Source organism: Camelus ferus, chromosome 15 (genome assembly GCF_009834535.1).
Source record: "Camelus ferus isolate YT-003-E chromosome 15, BCGSAC_Cfer_1.0, whole genome shotgun sequence".
Taxonomy (NCBI): Eukaryota; Metazoa; Chordata; class Mammalia; order Artiodactyla; family Camelidae; genus Camelus; species Camelus ferus.
Window position 1 is genome coordinate 55,059,783 of NC_045710.1, and position 22,661 is coordinate 55,082,443.

Genomic DNA, 22,661 nt, shown 5'->3' on the forward strand with positions numbered 1-22,661 from the left:
GGATATATGCCCAGGAGCGAGATTCCTGAGTCATACGGTAAGCCTATTCCTAGCCTTTTAAGGAATCTCCATACTGTTTTCCACAGTGGCTGCACCAAACTGCATTCCCACCAGCAGTGTAGGAGGGTTCCCCTTTCTCCACAGCTTCTCCAGCATTTGTCATTTGTGGACTTGAAGGCACGGTCTTAATGAAATAAGACAGAAGCCTACAAAGAGAAAGAGAACAAAACTAAAAAAATGTATATTGTGACAGAAATAAGCAAAACTGATACAGAAAATGAAAACAGGAATATGTGAAGAACAGGATTGAGAAATTCTCCCAGAATGCAGAGAAAAAGGGAGAAAAATTCCTGTGGGAGGTACAATGAACCAAACAGAACAGAGAACAGAAAATTGAGACATCTCATAAGTAAATGTTTGTGAAGAAGAGAACAGAACAAATCGAGCAGAATACTTCACTATGAAATAAAAGAATATTTTCTGACTGCCGGAAAGAGTTTCCCATGTTGATTAAAATGGTTTGCTCCTTCTATACCAAATCAATGAGAAGAGACTCACATTTAGACATGTAAGCAAAATATTATAAAGCTTCTGAGCCAAGAGGCATGCTTAAAAATTAGACTAACTGTGCCCATTACCTCTGTAGGACCAAATGCCACAGAGACAAAAAAATGACCGTTTACCAGTGATGTTGTTATCTACCTGGAGAATGTAACAGAAGCAGCAGAAACAACTTTCCGGAATTAATAGCCAAGTTCAGCACCATGATCAGCTTTAGCTTAAAATGCAAAAGGAACAATTATTTCCCATCAGTATGCAGTTTCCTGGAGTACTTGCCAGTCCTGGAGGGAGTGGCTACGAGGCTGAGTGACATCTTGCTTGAAGTCTGGGGCTCACCAAGGGGGAAGCCTGATGAACCCTTCTCCTTTTAGACTGAGACCTCCTATACCCTAGGAGTAAGGTGGGAGCAGATATAAATAAGCCTTCAAAGGGATTGCAGCTCAGTTTTAATTATTCAGTCTCTGAAATTGGATGAAGGTGCTCTCAGGTTACTAGTGCTTCTAGGCACATGGCAGAAGTAATACAAACTCATTCTAGAGGGCTTACTTCACTAGTAAGATATAACAATGCTAAATACGTAGACACCTGATAATATTATAAAGCAATATTAATAAAAATACTATAATAATAAAAATAATAATAAATAAAAATAAATAATAATAATAATAAAAATACTATAAGTACATCCCGTGTTGTACAATGCAGATAAGGCTGTGCTTAGAGGGAAATTTATATATAAATTTATTAAAATAGTAGATAATAAATATATACAGCTACTTATAATTTTATATTTATGTACATTTATATATTTAACATATGTTTTAAATAATATATAATAAACATATACATATTAATATAAAATTAATTTAGTATATAAAATAATATATAATTTTACATGTATATGTAAGCAAGAATATATGGGAGAAATTGCTTAGCTAGCAGTATCAAGATTTATTAAAAACTATAGTAGTGAGACTTTGTGGTATTGACTCAAGGATGAACAAATGTATCAGTGTCAAAAGCAGCACTGCAGAGCAGTGGGAAGGGAAGCTTTTTCAGTGACTGTTCTGAGATACTGGAGTACCCATTAGGAAAAAGATGAAAATTAATTTCTGCTTCACACACACACACAAATAAAATTCAAGTAAACTATCATTTTAAAGAAAGTAAAAAAATCAATCTCAAAAGGTTATGTACTAAATGATTCCATTTATATGTCATTCATAATAGGAAAAAAATTACAGAAATGGACAACAGATTAATGGTTGCTAGGAGTTCAGAAAGCGGTGGGGGCTGGAAGGAGTGCATGTGGCTGCAAAAGGGCAGCACAGGAGGTACCAGCGGCGATAGAAACGTCCTGTGTCTTGATTATATCACTGTCAATGTCAATATCTTGGTTGTGATCATGTACCATGGTTTTGCAAGATGTTACCCCTGGGGGAAGCTAAGTGAAGGGTACACAAGATCTCATTGAATTATTTCTTAGAAATACATGTGAATTATCTTGAAATAGTAATTTTTAAAATAAATCTGATAGGACAAGAAAAAAATCAAGAAAGGAAAATAATAAAAAGACAGTATAAAAGAATTATCTTCATGATCTCAGGATACGGAAAGATTTCTTAAACAGAACGTAAAAAAGCACTAACCATAAAGGAAAAGATTGATATATATGAATATAGTAAAATAAAAGCCTCTGTTCATCAAAAATGACATTAGGAAAGTGAAAAGGAAGTCTGCAGAGGGAGACTGCGCCACACATATGGCTGGCAAAGGGCTTATATTGCTTTGAACACATACAGAGCATATAGCAATACATATGAAGACCCAGGGGTCACAGGATCTTAGAAAAAAGTAGGCACTGCCTTGATTTAGCCCAAGGGCTGTAGTACGTTGACCTATGCCTTCTACGAACATAAATAAAACCGTAAACCTGCTAGTGGAAAATTTAGATGGTTGACTTCATTATTTTAGGATGAAGGATACTGTCATAACGCAAAGGCCAAAACCAAAAAACAGCGGATCTGTGCGGGGAGCTGGGAATGGTTGTGGACTATGTCTGTGCGGCTGCGTGGGGCTCGGCCCTGCGGACTGAGGGAGACTGAAGGCCCTCGGATGCCCAGAACATGTAGGCTGCACTGTGGATTTATTCTTAACCGAGGGGCTGCTGGGGGGATCCTGATGTGGCACCAAATGAAATGAACAGAGCTCCACAGCCCACAGGCCCCCCACCTGCCCCATCCCCTGGACTCCCGCAGCCAGCGGTTGCCCTGGGGCAGACAGCACCGGTGGTGTTCAGTCCGCCTCAGGCGACACAAATGAACATGCCTTCTCAGCCCCGCCAGCACTTCTACCCTAGCCGGGCCCAGCCCCGAGTGCAGAGTGCAGCCCCTGCCCGCCCTGGCCCTGCTGCCCGTGTCTACCCTGCTGGATCCCAAGTAATGATGATCCCTTCCCAGATCTCCTACCCGGCCTCCCAGGGGGCCTACTACATCCCTGGACAGGGACGTTGTACAGAGGTTGTCCCGACACAGCAGCATCCTATGCAGCCGGGAACCCCAAGCTTCTATCCAGGCACAAGCCCTACGGAGTCTGGGACTGATGCTGGTGCCTACCACTCAGCCTAGGGTGTGCAGCAATTTCCCACTGGTGTGGCCCCTACCCTGGTTTTGATGAACCAGCCACCCCAGATTGAGCCCAAGAAGGAGCGGAAGATGATCCGAATTCGAGATCCGAATCGAGGAGGGCAGGGTACCATGGGGGAGACCATGTCTAGGGCCCGCACCGCCTCCACCCCAACTCCTCCCCTGCTGGGAGGGGCTCTGGAGCCTCAGGCTAATGGGGAGACGCCCCAGCTTGCTGTCATTGTCCGGCCAGATGACCGGTTGCAGGGAGCAATCACTGGGGACTGGGCCAGGGCTGCCTGGCCCAGAGCACAGCCCTTCAGAATCCCAGCCCTCATCACCTTCTCCGACCCCATCACCACCCCTAGTCTTGGAACCGAGGTCTGAGCCTAATATTGCAGTCCTGGGGTCTACTCCTGGGGACACTATGACAACGGGATAGTACAAATGTCTGGAGAAGAATCAACGCCCCCCATGCCCTGTGACCCTGGGGAGCCATGCTGCCTCTCTCCAGAGCCTGCCCCCTTGCTGAACCCACACTGGAAGTAGCAGTGATGCTTAGCAAACCAGCTCCAGATTCTGAGTTCTCTTCCAGGCCTCTCCAGGTTCCCATCCTCCTGGCATCTCACAAGGTGGAACTTCTTCCTGAGCCTAATGGCACGGTCCCATCTGAAGATTTGGAGCCAGAGGTGGAGTCAAGCCTGGCGCTTGCCCCTCTCCCTCCCTCAGGTTTGTCCCTCTGAATTCCCCATGCCTGTTGCTCCAACTGCCCAACCTGAGGGACTGCTCAGCGGAGGCCCCTCGCCACCAGCTGTGGGCTTAAGCACCGTCAGGGAGCAAGAGGCGCAGACCAAGGAGGCTACAGCATCAGTGGCTCCCCCTACTGTCCTTTCTGCCACTCCTGCTGTGGCTCCCTCAGCTGCCTCCCCTGCTCAGGAGGAGGATGCAGAGGAAGAGGAAGAAGAGGAAGAAGAAGGAGAACCTGAGAGTGAGAAGGGTGGAGAGGAACCACTCCCCCGAGAGAGCACCCCTCTCCCAGCCCGCCAGTCCCAGAATTTGGAGGCAGCAGCAGCCACCCAAGTGGCAGCATCTGTGCCAAAGAGGAGACGGAAGACTAAGGAGCTCACCGAGAAGGAGACTGCAGGAGACCTTCTGGATGCTTTCAAGGAGGTGAACCCAGGAGTACCAGAAGTGGAAAATCAGCCTCCCGTAGGCAGTAAGTCCAGCCCAGAGCCTGAGGGCAGCAGTGTGCCCCCCCCACGGCCTGAGGAGGCAGATGAGACCTGGGACTCAAAGGAAGACAAGATTCAAAATGCTGAGAACATTCAGCCCGAGGAACAGAAGTATGAATATAAGTCAGATCAGTGGAAGCCTCTAAATCTTGAGGAGAAAAAGCATTATGATCGTGCGTTCCTGCTTGGCTTTCAGTTCACATTTGCCGGTATGTATGCAGAAGCCAGAGGGGTTGCCCCATAGCAGTGACGTGGTGTTGGATAAGGCCAATAAGACACCATTGCGGCCACTGGATCCTGCTAGACTTCAAGGCATAAATTGTGGCCCAGACTTCACTCTGTCCTTTGCCAACCTTGGCCGACCAGCCCTTAGCAACCGTGGGCCCCCAAGGGGTGGGCCAGGTGGGGAGCTGCCCTGAGGGCTGCAGGCTAGTCTGGGACCCCAGCGTTCTCAGCAGGAGCCCCAAAAGGAACCATGCAAGATTACTGCCACAGTGTCAATGACTAAAGATAAAAAGATGAACAAAGCAGAGAAGGCCTGGAAACCCAGCAGCAAGCGGATGGCAGCTGTTAAGGACCGAGGGGAAGAGGATGCTGATGGTAGCAAAACCCAGGACCTGTTCCGCAGGGTGCGCTCCATCTTGAATAAGCTGACACCCCAGATGTTCCAGCAGCTGATAAAACAAGTGATGCAGCTGACCATCGACACGGAGGAATGCCTCAAAGGGGTCATTGACCTCATCTTCAAGAAGGCCATTTCAGAGCCCAACTACTCAGTGGCCTACGCCAACATGTGCCGCTCCGTCACGGCGCTGAAGTGCCCACCGCAGAAAAGCCAACAGTGACTGTGAACTTCCGGAAACTGTTGTTGAATCAATGTCAGAAGGAGTTTGAAAAGGACAAAGATGATGATGAGGTTTTTGAGAGGAAGCAAAAAGAGATGGATGAAGCTGCTACGGCAGAGGAACGGGGACTCCTGAGGAAGAGCTGGAAGAGGCTTGAGACGTTGCCTGGCGGCGCTCTTTAGGGAACATAAAGTTCATCGGGGAGTTGTTCAAACTGAAGATGTTAACGGAGGCGATCATGCACGGCTGCGTGGTTAAATGACTTAAGAACCATGATGAAGAGTCCCTTGAACGCCTTTGCGATCTGCTCACCACCATTGGCAAAGACCTGGACTTTGAAAAGGCCAAGCCCTGAATGGATCAGTATTTCAACCAGATGAAAAAAATCATTAAGGAAAAGAAGACTTCATCCCGAATCCGCTTTATGCTGCAAGATGTACTGGATCTGCGACGGAGCAATTGGGTGCCAAGCCGAGGGGACCAAGTCCCAAGACAACTGACCAGATCCACAAGGAGGCTGAGATGGGGGAGCATCGGGAGCACATAAAAGTGCAGCAGCTAATGACCAAGGGTGGCGACAAGCGTCGGGGTGGCCCTCCAGGCCCACCCATCAGCCATGGCTTTCCACTTGTGGATGATGGTGGCTGGAACACAGTCCCCATCAGCAAGGGCAGCCGCCCTATTGACACCACATGACTTACCAAGATCACGAAGCCTGGCTCCATTGATTCTAACAACCAGCTTTTTGCACCTGGAAGGCGATTGAGCTGGGGCAAGGGCAGCAGTGGAGGCTCAGGAGCCAAGCCCTCAGATCCAGCATCAGAAGCTGCTCGTCCAGTACCTTGAATCGCTTCTCAGTCCTTCAACAAGCAGTTCCTACAGAGAGCACAGATAACAGACGTGTGGTACAGAGGAGTAGCTTAAGCTGGGGACGACGTGAGAAAGCTGGGGACCGAGGAGACTGCCTGGAGCGGAGTGAACGGGGAGGTGACCGTGGGGACCGGCTTGATCGTGCACGGACACCTGCCACCAAGCGGAGCTTCAGCAAGGAGGTGGAGGAGTGGAGTAGAGAGCCGCCCTCCCGGCCTGAGGGACTGTGCAAGGCAGCCAGCCTCATGGAGGATCGGGGCCGCGGGCGGGGTGCTGTGAAGCAAGAAGCTGCCCTGCCTCGGGTGAGCTCCCTGAAGGCAAAGCTCTCTGAAGAGGAGCTGCAGAAGAAATCCAGAGCCATCATTGAAGAGCACCTCCATCTCAGTGACATGAAGGAGGCAGTGCAGTGCGTGCAGGAGTTGGCCTCGCCCTCGCTGTCTTCACCTTCGTGCGGCACGGCATTGAGTCTACACTGGGGTGGCTGCTGCACCAGTTGCTCTGTGCCGGGCACCTCTCCGCTGCTCAGTACTGCCAAGGGCTGTATGAAATCCTGGAATTGGCTGAAGACGTGGAAATTGGCATCCCTCACGACTGGCTCTACCTAGCAGAACTGGTAACACCCATTCTGCAGGATAGTGGGGTGCCCATGGGGGAGCCGTTCAGCAGAATTAACAAAACCTCTGAGACCCCTGGGCAAGACTGCTTCCCTGTTGCTAGAGATCCTGGGGCTCCTGTGCAAAAGTATGGGTCCCAAAAAGGTGGGGATGCTGTGGCGAGAGGCTGGACTCAGCTGGAAGGAATCTCTACCTGAAGGCCAGGATGTCGGTGCATTCGTCACTGCACAGAAGCTGGAGTCCACCCTGGGAGAGGAGTCAGAATCCCCGGGCCAGAGGCTGCTCTCCTCCGAGGAGCTGAGCGGGCAGCTGAAGCTGCTGAAGGAGAGCAGCAGTAACCAGCGGGTGTTTGACCGGATAGAGGCCAACCTGAGTGCGCAGCAGGTAGCATCCAACACACTAGTTCGAGCCCTCATGACAACTGCCTGCTATTTCGCAATTATCTTTGAGACTCCTCTCCGAGAGGACGTTGCGGTGCTGAAAGCGCGCGCGAAACTGCTACAGAAATACCTGTGTGATGAGCAGAAGGAGTTGCAGGCGCTTTATGCCCTCCAGGCCCTTGTAGTGACCTTAGAACAGCCTGCCAACCTGCTTCGGACGTTCTTTGATGCGTTGTGTGACGAGGACGCGGTGAAGGAGGATGCCTTCTATAGCTGGGAGAGTAGCAAGGACCCCGCTGAGCAGCAGGGCAAGGGCGTGGCCCTTAGATCTGTCCCAGCTTTCTTCAAATGGCTTCGTGAGGCAGAGGAGGAGGAGTCTGACCGCAACTGAGGGTTGGGGGGCCGGGGACTTGGAGCCCCATGGACCCTCAGACGGCCAAGCCAGCCGCCCGGACGGCAAGAGGGGCGGCAGCAGCTGCAGTGGCAGTGGGTGCCTGTAGTGCCATGTGTCTGAGCTAATAAAGTGGCTGAAGAGGCAGGATGGCTTGGGGCTGCCTGGGTTCCCCTGTCCAGGATGCTGCCAGGTGTCCTTCTCCTCCCCTTGGGGCACAGAGATATATATAAAGTCTTGAAATTCGGTGTATCTTGGTGGGGGGGGGGAGGGGGGCGGGTACCACTGTCTGCCCCTGGGGTCTTTTTTATTTTCTGAACATCACTCTTGGGACTGCCATCCTCGCTGCTGCAGGCATATGCCCCAGCCCTTGCACCACCCCTGGTGCTGCCTGGGCAGGGGAAAGAGGGGCACGGTGCCTGTATTATTAAACATGAGTTCAATTAAAAACAACAACAACAAAAAACGAAAAACCCAAAATAACAAAGAAAAAGATTGATAATCTAATTTTAAGAGCTAAAAACGTTTTCACATTAATATATGAGAGCTTTTCTTCCCTTCTTAAATTAAAACTGTATTTGAATAATCAAATCTTACAAAATCCTGGATGGTTTTGGTAATGATGTTGACAGTTTCAGGGCAATTAATCAAGTACCTATTGATCTTAAAGTGAATTCTATTCAATAGTTTTCACATCTTGTCATGGAAGATACTAGCCCAGCCTAGCAGAAAATACAGTATGTACAGCACACTTTGACATCTTAAAAGTTATGTTAATTCAATAAACATTTCAAAATGCTGGGGAAACTTTTTAAAGAGCCTCTGTGAAGTTATTTGCATTTAATTCAGTTGATCAGGCATTTTGAAACCTAATTGGTTAAAACACCATGAATAATATTGTTGAAATTTGGTAACATTTTAATGTTATTTTTACTGTACTGTGAAATGGTTTTTTAAATTCTTTTTTTAAATGGAAGTACAGTTAATTTACAAGGTTTCTGGTGTACAGCATAGTGATTCAGTTACACACACATACATATATATATATTCATTTTCATTATAGGCCATTACAAGGTATTGAATATAGTTTCCTGTGCTATACAGTAGGACCTTGTTGTTTATCTGAAAAGTTTTTTATATGACATACACATCCTAGTTTATTTTTGTGTCTTAGTGTGGACTTAAAAGTTTACTGCAGGTATCCTGAGGCAGGAACAGTTAATTCTTATGAGTGTGGGACTTCAGACTAAATGTTGTTTCTTTGGAACTTAATAAATTATGTAATTGTGTTCTTCAGACTTAAAGGAGAGTGACAAATCAAATTTGAAATCATGGAATCTTGGTGTATAATTTAAGGAATAAAATTTTTTATAAGTAAAAAAATTAAACATAATTAGCAAATGAAAAACTGGAGAAACATTTATGTATAAAAAGAGCTTTCATAAATCTATAATAAAAAAGGCCACTAATTGAGTGGAAAGTTGAACATGAACACATTCATTCTAACACCTTAGAAACAGCAGAACATAGAAAATTGCACCAAACATTTGAAATGAACACACTAACAAATATGGCAGCTTGCTTTTATCCAATTAGCACCTGACGGTAGAATTCAAATTGGCCAAAAGAAGTCTCCAAAAATATCTTTTACCTTACGAATTAATTAACATGTGAATCCAACTCCTGAAAATCTTAAAAAAAAAAAAAAATCCTGCTGGGAATAAGCCAGAAAACTAGAACAATGTATTTGAATTTTGTGTTTAAAATAGTGGTATCCTGTCCAAGAAAAAAATAATACATTCTTTGCTTATAACTCAGGCTGGAACATTTTTTATGTAACATTTGCTGTATATAAAAAAGTGTTATGCAACATATTGGTACATGATAAAGCCTGGTGATAGCAAATCTGTGAGGGTACCACTCAATTTATAACCTAGAATATTACCCATTCTGTTGAAGATGCCACTGACTTCCTACCACCAAGAGAGAATCTCTGTCCCATTTTTGTGCTTATCATTCTCTTGCTTTCTGTCCCCCTTAAAGTCAGAGTAATATTTAGCTTAAGATTAAATCCAATAATTAACACTTTTATCTCGTGATTAGTAATAAGAATGAAATATGATCTGAACAATAACTATGTTACATTCTAAGTTATTTTTTAAATTTAAAAACGTTGTTCCTACAGGAGATATAAACCTTTGATGTATTTCCCAACGCTAAGGAAATTCCCCTTGAGTTAATGTGGGGTAGATCGTGATAGCACAATTTGTTTGATATGAATGGGATAGTTTTGGGTTGTGATTTTTCATTTGGTCCTTGTTGAACATGTTTAAGAAACATTTGAAGCAAGTAGTGGTTTAGAAGTGTTAGAACACTTCTAGAACAGAGCAAGTCCTTGTTGAACATGCTTAAGAAACATTTGACAAATATGGTGGCTTGCTTTTGTTTAATTGGCATCTGAGTACAGAAATAAATTGTCCAAGAGAGGGCACCAAAAATAGATTTTACCTGACAAGATTAATTAACATGGGTTAAGGTTAGGATGTGAAGCAAAGAAACTGGAGTTGTGCTTCGGGCTATGAGAATTTAAACACTGTACAAGGAGATGTTTTCTTTCTTTTTAAAAAAATAAATTAATTTATTGTCATATTACTTTATTTCTTGGCAGGGAGAGGTAATTAGGTTTTACTGTTTATTTTTAGAGGAGGTACTGGGGATTGAATCCAAGGCCTCATGCATGCTAAACATGCGCTCTACTACCTGAGCTCTACACCTCCCGCCTCCACAAGGAGACATTTCCAATTAAGATCTTTACCCATAACAAATGGAAAGTTTCTGAATGAGCTCATCTTTTGTACTTCCCAGCCATTCCTCCATAAAGTGTCAGAAGTGCCTTGTGATAAGGCGCAGATCTCAGGGATCCAAGTCATAATCTCACGTCTAGAACGTAAGAGCAAGAAAATATAAAGGACCCTTTCTGGGAGGAGTTGCTAAAGAAGTAACATGCCAAAATGAAGAATCTGACTGTCTCAATCGCAAATGGTCAGCTCTATGCTGATGGCATGCTCACATCTCCAGGAAGGGCCAGCGAACCTCTCGGCCAAACCTTTCGTGTACACGTTGGATGCGGGGAAAGGAAGACATGGAGGAAGAGGAAGAAGAGGAGGAAAAGAGGAGCCTTGATAGGAGTCAAAGTCCAGGAAACAATCCGGCTACAGTGGTAGACGTGGTAAAGGATTAAAAGCTTTTCTGCGTCGGTTCCTTTTTCCTGTTGCCATTCCTTTAGCTTCTTTCTTTCCAGACTGCTTAGCTCTTGGTCCTCGTCCTCTAGAGCAACTGGCTTATTGAAGGACTCTGGGCCTTGGCTGGCTCTGTTCTAGAAGTTTTCTAACACTTTTAAACCACTACTTGCTTCAAACTTTAAAATATATATATATGTTTTCATTACTGAAATATAATCAGTTACCATGCATCAATTTCTGGTGCACAGCATAATGTCCCAGTCATGCAAATACATATATATATATATATATATACCTATATTCATTTTCATATTTTTTCATTAAAGGTTATTACAAGATATTGAATACAGTTCTCTGTGCTACACAGGACACATTTTTAAAATCTATCTTTAGATATAGTGGTTAACATTTGCAAATCTTAAACTCCCAAGTTTTTCACTTCCCACCCCCTTTCCCCTGGTAAGATTGTTTACTATGTCTGTGAGTCTGTTTCTGTCAGACTTCATCTTGACACCACTCCTTGGGTCAGGATGAAGTTTGGGCCTGGATTTAGTCTGGACTTTGGACTAAGGGGTTCAAAAACTTTATTAGGCTGTGCATGGCCTGGCTGAGTTCACAAAGTTTAGGAAATCCATGTGGGAATTAGGGGCCAAAATCCTCTGGTGATAAATACTATATTTACTTATTTTCTCAGGAATTTATAGAAGGATGAGCAGCTAGTCATAAATTTGGAGATTTGGTGTCATGGGAATCTCTCACTTTCCCTGGGAAAGATGAATGCCATGCAACTAAAATGGTTTGCTGAAGGTTATATTTGTTGTCGCTGCCAAAACCAGATAGGTGTATTTGAAGGAAAGGATCAAGAAAATGAATCCCCTTGAAGAAGTATGAGAGAAGGAAACCATTCCTTGGCGATGGCATGCTAGACAGCTGAACTGACTTTAAGAACTTAACAAGTGAGCCTAGATAGCAGAAAAAAACCTACGTGAAGACACTTGATACATGGGCACCTCAGGCCCTCACGCATGACTTTCTTTGGGAAGCTAATGGTCATGGCTTATAGGGTGGAAAAGAACTCTGGAAGCACTGAGAAGCTGTTGATCATAAAAGATCAGTTGGAGAGAGAAAAACTGACGTGCTCTGGTGAAGAACGTGTATGTAGAAGAGGAAGGAGTTCCTACCCACAGGGTTCCTATAATTGTTCCTTCTCTCTCCTGCATCATCCATTTCTCTTTCTAGACAGCGATTTTCCCAGTGTCATACAGGCATGCCAGAGTGTCTCTCTCACGTCAAAAACAAAAACAAAATCCCCTTCCAGTCACTCTTATCGCATTGGCATGTTCTGTTCCTTTACGGCACTTATTACCTGAAATATTCTCAGGTGTGTACTTGCTTATCCTTTGCCTCTCTAGGAAATGAGCTCTACGAGGGGAAGGCTCTTGTCTTTCTTGTTCACTGTTATTTCATCAGGGCCCTAGAATGGTATTTGACACATGAATGGGGCTCAACAAATATTTCTTGATTGAGCGCAGGAAGTTGAGTGGCATGAAGGTATGAGATATAGTTTCCCAGGTAAAAATAGATTTCTTTCAAAGGTAGTTGTAGGTTCCAAGGACAGAGACAATGGGCTGAACCGTAACCCTAGGAATAATAGGAAAGGCAATTCCATAAGCTAGTTAGTTATAGACCAAGGATGAAAAACATGTGGTGTACATTTGCCACCTGCCCATGCTGCTTTCAAGGCAGACATCACTAATCTATCACAGCACTTTTCCTTACAGGGAGCATCTACCTCCCCTCTGATTAATGAATCCATCGTTCAAATGGAAGGATGAGAGTTTTGCATAGAAACTCAGGTTGGGGGAAGACCTTATTAAGATGGAAGGACAAAGTTCTTATACAAATAATGCTGCTTGATTATCAACTCTAGAATGCGAATAAGGAAAAGAAAGAAATAGCTGCATGACTTTACTTTGTTTCCTTCCTAAACAAACCAGACAACACCAGAGTTCAGTCATGCCCCCACACAATAATTAAGGGGGCCTATTAGAAACCTCAGCATTTAGCCAAGGGCAGATGCTAAAACCAAGACAAGGAAATCTGCCTGGTGACATCCCAAAGCATTGGACAGAGGTATGCCCCCACTGGCTACTACTGGGAGCTGTAACTCACTTTCTTGAAGAGCTGCTGGCCCTCGGAAAGTGCCTGGATGGAACACTGAGAATGAAAGGAAAGCATGGGTAAGACTAAGAATGGAGCAACTCTCACCCAGTTTCTGAATGTTTTTATTTGGGGAAAGAGGCAAATGGGGTAAGGTTGGCAGCTGGGGGGGGGGGGTGTTGCCTTTCATTAAAGTGTGGGTGGCACCAATACTTAAATTGTAAAGCTGGGGCTTTCTACCACAAGCAAGAAAGCCCGACAAGTATTTAAAGCCTACAGTGGTCTGCATGGGGATCACATGTCTAGAAGCAGAGAGGCCCTCCCATGGTTCTGCCTCCTCCCTTCTCCACACACCCAAAGCACTGCTCTCTTTTATGCAGTTAGTACAGGAGTGCCTCTAGAACGCGAGAACACTGCTCATGGCCAGTGGGGGGATCTCTTTGGCCAAGAGACAGAATTCCGCCTGACAGAAGTGGTCTGAAGGAACTTTGCAGAAATCTTGTCAAGATAGTTAAGATGTCAAGCAAACCAACAAGCCAGACTATGGAGAGAAGAAGCAAGCTGTCCATTTGCTTAGATTCCCTGGTCCTGTCCCCACACCTGACATAGTGATGGGGCTCTGAGATGACCTTCCAAGAGAGGCTTGGCAAAGCGCTCACTTAGACCCTGCTAAGACTCTGCCCTCGCCCTCAGTGGACCTTTCTGTGGGTGATCATCCAAGGCAAGACCATGGGAGACCAAGAGAATGCACTCTCTTCTAGAGTGTCACTGGATTCACTAAAGAGATGAAGACAGTGGGGTGAGGTATCACTAAGGACCTTCTTGCTCAGGGGAATCTGTGTGGGGAATGAATCACACCTCGGATGTGCGATGGACTAGGAATACCCCCCCCCCCCCAGGTGTGACTTCTTGCCTGGATCACTGTCTGCTTGTCCTGCACCTTCACCTGCTGGGCTGCCCTCTCCTCTTTTCATTCCTCTGTGCCCTTCAGTACTTCAGGTGTCCTTATTCTCCAAGAAGCCAGTGCCTGTCCCCAGTTCACCCTACAGTCATCACATCATCTCTTCCCACATCCAAACTGCCTGGGCCGCATTGTCAACACTGGCCATCTCTTTTAAAATCCAGATTTCCAGATACAGTGCGAGGCAATTTATAGATGTCACTGCATTTGGTCCTCCCAACAATCCAACAAGATCTCAGTGAGATCATGTTGGGAAACTCAGAGATGTTTAACTTTCTCATTGTCCAAACCAGGAAGTGATAAGTGTTGGGATCCAAACCTAGGAGTGTCTGCTCTTAACTTCTGCTCTTCTCGTTTTTCAAAGTGTGTCATTTAGAAGACAAGTCTTCCGTGAGATTTAAATAGCAATGCTGTAAAGGAATTTGAAATTTTTATGCTTCAAAAATAAACATCATAAGGTGGTGGGTATAGCTCAGTGCTAGAGTGCATGCTTAGCATGCACAAGGTCCTGGCTTCAATCTGCAGTCCCTCCATTAAAATAAATAAATAAATAAATAAAAAAATAAAAAAAAAATAAAACTAATTACCTCCCCCTACCGAAAAAAATGTACAGCTTTTCTATGTCAATTGTACCTCAGCAAAGTGATTTAAAAAAGAAAAAAGAAAAACATTCATGAAAAAAAAACTGCCTCTAAAAATGGTGCCATAGCCTGCACTACCAGTATTTTCCCATAGGGGCGCTGTTGGCCTAGAGTGAGTCCCTACAACGTAGAATGTTTAGTATCCCTGGTCCCTGCCAGCTAAATGCCAGTGGGGTCCTTAGTCAATACACAACCAAGAGTGCCCGTCCATGTCTAGATGTCCCCTGGGGATATGAATGGTACTGCCTTCAGCTGAGGATGACTAATCCTAGAGCATAATTACCATGAAGTCAGGATTTGTGTCTTTTTTCTCTCATCACCGCATCCCCCAGTATCTGGCTCATTGCAGGCCTTCAGGAGGTATCCGGAAGTCACCTAAGGCCTGAATGTGTGATGATTAACAGATGGGCAGCATTTAACCATCACGTTACATGTTATCTAATCTGATCTCACTGGGTACCTGGTCCGTATCATCTGAACACGCCCATGATATTATTCAGTGTTTATTATGTATTAGATATATGACTGATTGATCATTTCCTGCAGCAATTAAATCATCTGACTACTTTAATCCAAGTGTGACGTTTTCTGACTCGTGAACTCTTTTTTGCTGCCCCATCTATATACCCTAAATTACAATATAGTTTCATTTTTATATATTTGGGTTAGGCCACATTACACCTTAACTGCCTGTGGACAACTGGCAAGCAACAAAAAGCATCCAGTCTCTCTCACCCTCTCTTGCTTCTGATTCCTTTCCATAAACAGTTCTGAGACCCTCACTGTCCTCTTGGTCTTCTCTTTATTCCTGATGATGGTGCTTCCCCTATTTGAACAGAAAAACAGGTGTGGACCAGTGATGGCCACTCATGTGTCCATATGTTTCCAGTGGTTCATTTTCTTTTTTTAATAGACTTCATTCTTTTAGAGCAGTTTCAGCTTCACAGCAGAACTGAGCAGAAAATGCACAGAGTTCGCACATAGCCCTCCCCACCCACACGTATACACTCCCCTACCCTCAGCATCCCTCATCAGTGTGATATATTTGGTACAATCGATGAACCAACATGGACACATGATTATCAGCCAAAGTCCATGGTTTACATTGGGGTTCACTCTTGATGTTGTACATTCTATGAGTTTTGACAAATGCATAATGACATGCAGCCACCAGTATCATACAGAATAATTTCATCACCCTAAAAATCCCTTGTGCTCCATCTATTCATTCCTCCCTCCCTCCCTCCCTCTCCCCAAACCCCTGGAAACCATGATCTTTTGATTGTTTCTGTAGCTGTGTCTTTTCTAGAATGTCATTTGGCAGTGGTTCATTTTCAATTCCAAGTAAAGACATCAGTGTTCATTTCAGCCAGCCCCCTGGCTGGAGTTTCCCAGGTCATTTTTTTTTTTTTTTGCCTGCCCCCTAAGAACCTGTTCTTTTCAGTCTTTTAATTTTTTCACCCTCTCACTGGCTTCAGTGTCTTTGAGTATATATAGGAATAGGCATTTATGAAAGAACAGGCGGGGAGAAGATGAGGTGCTGACACCAGAGCTAGCCAGTGGGGAGGAATAGCCCTTGGGAGAGCTGATCCAACCAGACAGGCTATAGCAAGGTGTCAGGTTGCCAGGCAAACCAGAGTTCTAGGCATACTGGGGCAAGGTCCAGGCAAGCTATGGGCCAGAAGGAAGTCTGATGGAAGATGAGGCACAGAGAGGAAGGAGCTGGGATGCAGGGACTTGTAAATACAGACACAGAACCAGCCACAGAGGCTGTCCTAGGTAGTAAGCACTGTCTACACACCTAGAGCAATCTGGGAAGGCTTTCTTTTAGAAAGAGCTGAGACTGGATTCAGAGTTGGAAGAAAGGGTAGGATGTACAGAGTTGAAAGGAGTACTGATAAACTACTTCCCTCACACAACCCTCAGTGGGTATTTCCATGTTTTGATTGGCTGAAATCACCTGTGGGTTAAGGGGCTCAGCCATCAAGCCAGGATGCTGGCTCACAAGGGCACCTGGGGTAACTTCTCCTGCAGGCAAGTCACCTTGTACCTGATTTACACTTTACAGAGTACACAGTTATTTCTACTTGTCCTAAACAAATTTACCAAATCCAGTTTAGCAAAGGAGTTGACCCCAAGGTCATCTTTTACAGGAGAAACAAGGTTTCTCTTTGAAAACAATTGAAAACACATTTGCGCACATAGTGTTTACAGAGTTTAAGCAAACTACATTTTTTAAATTGAAGCATAGTCAGTTAACAATTCATCAGTTATTTACGGTGTATAGCATAATGTTTCAGTCAGACATATACATACATATATTCATTTTCATTATAATTTACTACAGGATATTGAACATAGTTCCCTGTGTATACAACAGAAACTTGTTTATCTATTTTATATATACTAGTTAATATTCACAAATCTTGAACTTCCAATTTACCCCCTCCTACCCTCTTTCCCCCAGTAACCATAAGATTGTTTACTATGTCTGTGAGTTTGTTTGCTTTGTAGCTAAGTTCATTAGTGTCTTCTTTTTTCTTTTTCTTTTTTTAGATTCCATATATGAATGATATCTCTTTTTTCCTTTCTCTTTCTGGCTTACTTCACTTAAAATAACAATCTCCAGATCCATTCATGTTGCTGCAAATGACATTATTCTATTCTTTTTTATGGCTGAATAGTAGTCCATTGTATAAATATACCACATCTTCTTTATCCAGTTATCTATTGATGGACATTTAGGTTGTTTCCATGTCTTGGCTATTGTAAACAGTGCTGCTGTGAACATTGAGGTGCATGTATCTTTTTGAATTAGGGTTCCCTCTGGATGTATGCCCAGGAGTGGGATTGCTGGATCATATGTTAGGTCTATTTTTAGTTTAAGCAAACTACATTTTGACTGAAGAAAGAATGTTTCCAGTCCATAGCCAAGTGTTAAACCAGAGGGGGGTTTGAAAGCCTGGGCCCACAAAAGCTCTTGCCTGTGGGGAGCCTGAGGTCAGAGGTCACCTGCTCATGTTTATTGCAAAGTCAACATAAATAATGGACCACGACAATTGTGATGCAGCAGGAGACGGTGTGGGCTGTGGCTCACTGGAGAGCACACACCCCATTTAAAGAGGACAGCTGTTATCTTCTTCCCAGTGTTTTGTCTGTGCACGAGGGAGAGTCCAGTGTGACCAGATTTCCTAATTTTTCAAAAGAAGCCAGAAATGCTGACTTTTTTGTAAGAACTTTCACAATCTAAGGAATATATACAGTATATTCAAGCACCATACCTGATGCTCCGTGAACCACCAGTTTCCAGTCTCTGCCCCTTAGAGGCCATCTACCTATGGAAACCATCCACCCCTGGCCTAGAAGGATGAGTGGACACCTGTAGGAAAAAGTCCAGTCTCCCTGGTTGGGCATGAAAGTCCTTGCCTACTTCCCCAGGTTTATCTTTCCCTGTGCCCCCCTCATGCTTTATGCTTCAGCTCTGCTGACCTCACTGTAGCTTGTCTCATGGGCTTCTATGTCACTGGCTGGTATGCTCCCTCTTGAAGCCTTCAGCTGCTGTGTGAGTTGCCTCACTGTCTGGAGTCCCAGTCAGCTCATAGGAGAGACACCATGGGGGAGTTCTGAGGTGACATACAGAGACAGCTGTCCTGCCAGCCCCAGGTACGCCAGCTCCCTAATGTTCTAACTCCTCTCCCCTGATTACAAGCGCCTAAGAGACCCTGAGCCAGAACCATCCAGCAGAGCCCTTCCCAAATTCCTACCTCATGAAAATTCTGAGAGATGGTTGTGGTAAACCGCAGGGTTTGGGTATGATTTGTTATGCAGAACAGGCTTGAAATTGAACTCAGATTTGGGGTAGGGACAGAGGCGGCTTTAGTGTGTTGGGTCTAGTCTAGTCTGGTGTCTTGCTTCTCTGCCTTTACTTACTGGCCAAATGTCTGCTATTCTTCCTGTGTAAATCCCAGAGGGAGCCAGGGTGATTGGCTGGTTTACTTAAAATCACCTGTATTGAGCACGTCATGGGACAGCCTGGCCAGTTTGGGCCTTTGGGTCAGGAGCACATCCATCCAGTCAGCAGCCACGTTTCTTGATGACCAGTTTAACATAGGTTTGCCAGCTTGGGGCCTGTGGGCGTGGTGCTCTCAGTCTGAAGGGGAAGATTTCCAGTCAAGATGGCAGAGTAGCGGGACCACAAGCTCCCCTCTCCTCGCAAGGACAACAAAACCACCACCAGCTGCTGAAGAGCCCAAAAGACTGAAGCCTAGCAAAAAAGATCTACTTCATCTGGAAACACTGACACAGAGCCACAGCAGGAAGATAGGAGGGGTGTCTCATGATACAGTTGGGCCCCGTGACCTCCGTGGTGGGCGACCCACAAGCTGAACAACAGTTAAGTCACAGAGGCTCTCCCACAGGAGTGAGAGTTTTGAGCACCCCCGTCAGGCTCCCCAGCCCAGGGTTCCGGCAGTAGGGAGGAGGAGGAGACCCCGGGACATCTGGCTTTGAAGGCCAGCGGGGCTTAACCCCAGGAGCCCACAGGACTGGGGGAGACAGAGACTCCATTCTCTTAGGAAGTGGACACAGGATCTCGCGTGCACCGACCCGGGGCAGTCTGAAGAGGAGTTAGGGGCAGGTGTGTGGTGGGCCTGCCTGGTACCTGTGCTTTGCTATCTTGCCTTCCCATGCTACGCCCCATGTTTTAGACTCACCCCGCTCCCAGCGCCTGCTGAGCTTTTGCGTCTCAGTCCAGTGCTGTTTTCCTCATGAAGCTTGACTCTTCCCCTTGGAAACCCTTTCTGTCGCTTTGTGCTCCTGCCCCACCTGAGGGAGCTCACGGCGTCCCCATCCGTCTCTCCCATGAGGCTAAACCACTCATGGGAGGCTGGGCCCAGAGTTCATTCATCTCAGTATCCCCGGTGCTGGCCTCAGAGGCTGGCTTATGTCAGGACCTGGATAAATCATTGTTTTTATTTTATTTTTATTTTGGTGGGGGGAGGTAATTAGGTTTATTTATTTATTTATTTTTAGAGGAGCACTGGGGATTGAACCCAGGACCTCGTGCGTGCTAAGCATACACTCTACTGCTTGAGCTATACGTTCCCCCTGAATCATTGTTGAATGAATAGATGTGTTTAGTTAAAAGAAGAGGCGCATACACTAGCTACTCTTAAGCTTAGAATGCTTCTCATGTCTGGGTTGAGAGGCCAGGTTCTGTCTCGCTGCCTTTTGCAGCATTTTGACACTGGCTCATGGACTGTCATTCCGTTACTTGCAAGAGAAGAGGTCGTGTCCTACATGTATAGTCTGGGACTTAAACACATTCTCCCTCATAGAAACAATGCTGCAAGTCAGTGCTTTTCAAATTGAAAATAAAGCAAAAGCTTCATGAAACTCCCTTCAAAAGAAATTGTTCTTTGAAGCCCATTCCTTCCTTCGCCTCCTACACTCCTTTCTTCCTCTCCACCCCCAGCAGATCCCCTGGGGGCTCCTAGAAGCTCAGACTCGAAGCCTCAGCCATAAATGAATGCTGGGCCCTCATACAACATAGGAAGCCCAGTGAGCGCTCGAAGCAGAGGCCTCGGGCCACTGTAAGCTGCCTACGCTTGCTGGGGTGAGCAGCACCTCTATAACCCCACTCTGCACAGGGGCTGGGAACACAGCCAGGGGTGGCCGAAGGGTCGACGGGAGGGAGGCAGGGGATAATGAAATGCGTTTCCATTTATTCAGTGCTCACTTTTGGTGCATCCTTTTGTTTAATTCTCACAAAAGCTCTAGAAATCAGCACTGTTTTTAATCTCCATTCTACAGATGAGGAAAACTGTGCTCAGAGAGGTTAAGGGATGGGTCTGGGGCCCCCCAGGCTGCAAATGACAAAGCCGGGACTCAAAACCCCAAAATATTCCTTCCTCACCACACTGTGAGGCTGACGTAACTCAGGGTGGCCGGGTAGGGAGGGACTGCCCAGGCGCACAGCATCCCATCAGAGGGCTGGGAGGGTGCTGAGCTGAGGGGGAGGGCCCGTGTGGTTAGGGTGCCTCCCTGGGAGGCGCACGGTGATGAGTGCCTGAGAGTGGGACGCTTCAGACATAACAATGCTTTAAATGAACTTAACGCCTTCTGAGCTACACTTTCTTCATCCGTGACATGGGGAAAATGATAAACACCCACCGTGGAAGGTGTTGGGTCTTAAGAGAGGGGCACATTTATCAGTGACCCTCTGACTATCCATAAGGCATTTATATGAGAGGGTCTGGGGCTAAATACCATCCTAGACCTGCTTTTGTGAAGGCTGGGCTAGGTGATCAGAGCTTCCTCAGAAAGGGTTGTAATGTGGGGTTAAGTTGGAGGTTACATGGAGGTTAACATAGAAGTTGAAATTCTGGGGTCCAAATCCTGGCTTTTCCAGTTACTAGTGTGTGCATCAGTTTCCTCATCTGTTGAAAGGAAATGATGATGATGATGATGATGCCATCAATGATGCCACCCATCTCCTCTGATGGGAGGATGAATGAATGAATGAATACATGAGTAAGCACACTGGCATCGCTCACAAATGTTAGCTGTTACTGTCATGGTTTCCCCCTTTGCTCCTTCTGTAGCTCGTTATAGAAAAATCAACCCCTCCGGCAAGCGTCCCTCACACTTTTCTTTTTCATCACCTTTAGGGTTTCCTTCCTTCCTTTCTTTCTTTCCTTCCTGTCTTCCTCCCCCCCCCCTTCCTTCCTGTTTCTTTGTCTTTTTTTCTTTTCTGTTTGGAGGGGGAGGGGAGTTTTTCTCTGTTCTTCTTTTTCTTTTTCTCTTCTTTCTTTCTTTCTTATTCTCGCTTCTTTCTTTCTTTTCTTTCTTTCTTCTTTCCTTTTCCTTCCTTTTCGGCTTCCTTCCTTCCTTCCTTCCTTCCTTCCTTCCTTCCTTCCTTTTTTTTTTCTCTCTTTCTTCTTCCTTTTCCCTGCATCCCAGACCTGCTTAATCAGAAAGTCAGAAGTGGGAACCAGCAATCTGTATTTTAGCAAGACTTCCTTCCAGAGGATTCTGAGACATGCTGAAAGTTAGAGATCAAACTTCTAGAACCACTTGCTTAAGAAACTTTTATTCTCTTAAGTGCTGAGTTATATGTGTGAAATAGATGCTGCCTAAAATAAGGACCCCCCTGGAAAAATTTTCTCCTTGCTACACTGAGACACCATATTAAAGACAGCATTATTTTAAATGTTTCTGCCCCACCTTAAAAAAGAACTTAGGATCATATATCTAATTTCCTTCTAAATTTGAAAGTGGAAAGTGCTTTCCCACAGTTGGCACCTCTCATATGTGGTCTGCATTAGTTAGACCTACTCTGTGTTACCATAGAGCACTCACTCATTTATTCATTTGCCATTCATTCAAATAATCACCATTCAGCTCTTTGAAGTTTTGATTTATCATCTAACAGTTTAGAGTAGTCCTTTATGCATTAGGAAAGACCAGATCTGCTTTTACTTTTAGGTTTTATTATTTATGAATTTATGTATTTATTTTGGGGGGAGGAGGTAATTAGGTTTATTTGATTATTATTTTTAGTGGAGGTACCGGAGATTAAGCCCAAGACATTGTGCATGCTAAGCAGGCACTTTACCTCTCAGCTCTACCCTCTTCCCCCATAGGTTTTATTTTTTTAAATAAGTATTTTTAGTGGTGTTTAGAAGCTTCTAAAGAATTTGAGTGAGGTCAGAGAAATTTTGTCTAGCATTTTAAAAGTCTCTGGGAGTCCCCTTGGGCTTCTCCCACATGAATGCCAAGATAGGGGAAGAGTTTCCAGGATTTTGCTGGTCTTGTTGAGTTCCAGACTCCCAGTGCAAAGAAGCTAGATCCCGGTTCCTGGAAGGTTTGCAGGACAGAGGAACAGCCCCAGTGGTGCTCACTGTGCCATTTTAGGGCAATGACAGAAGGCCTGGAAGGAAAGAACCAAATAAAAATCATTTGGATGCCTAAGGGGTAGAACACAGTTTGCTCAAATACCACTGGCTGTGTTTGCCTTCAGTCCCAGACCAGACGCTAGATGACACTACTTAAAAAAATAATAATGAAGTTGGTGAGACTTTTGGGAAAGCAAAAATCACTGGCATTCAGCGTGAAATTTTTAAAAACAGAATACGTCAGG

General features: G+C 45.1%; 1 pseudogene; it reads left to right on the forward strand.

The window, feature by feature from the left end:
• Positions 1 to 2,717: 2,717 nt before the first annotated feature.
• Positions 2,718 to 22,318, forward strand: LOC102523999 (annotated as a pseudogene).
• Positions 22,319 to 22,661: the final 343 nt, after the last annotated feature.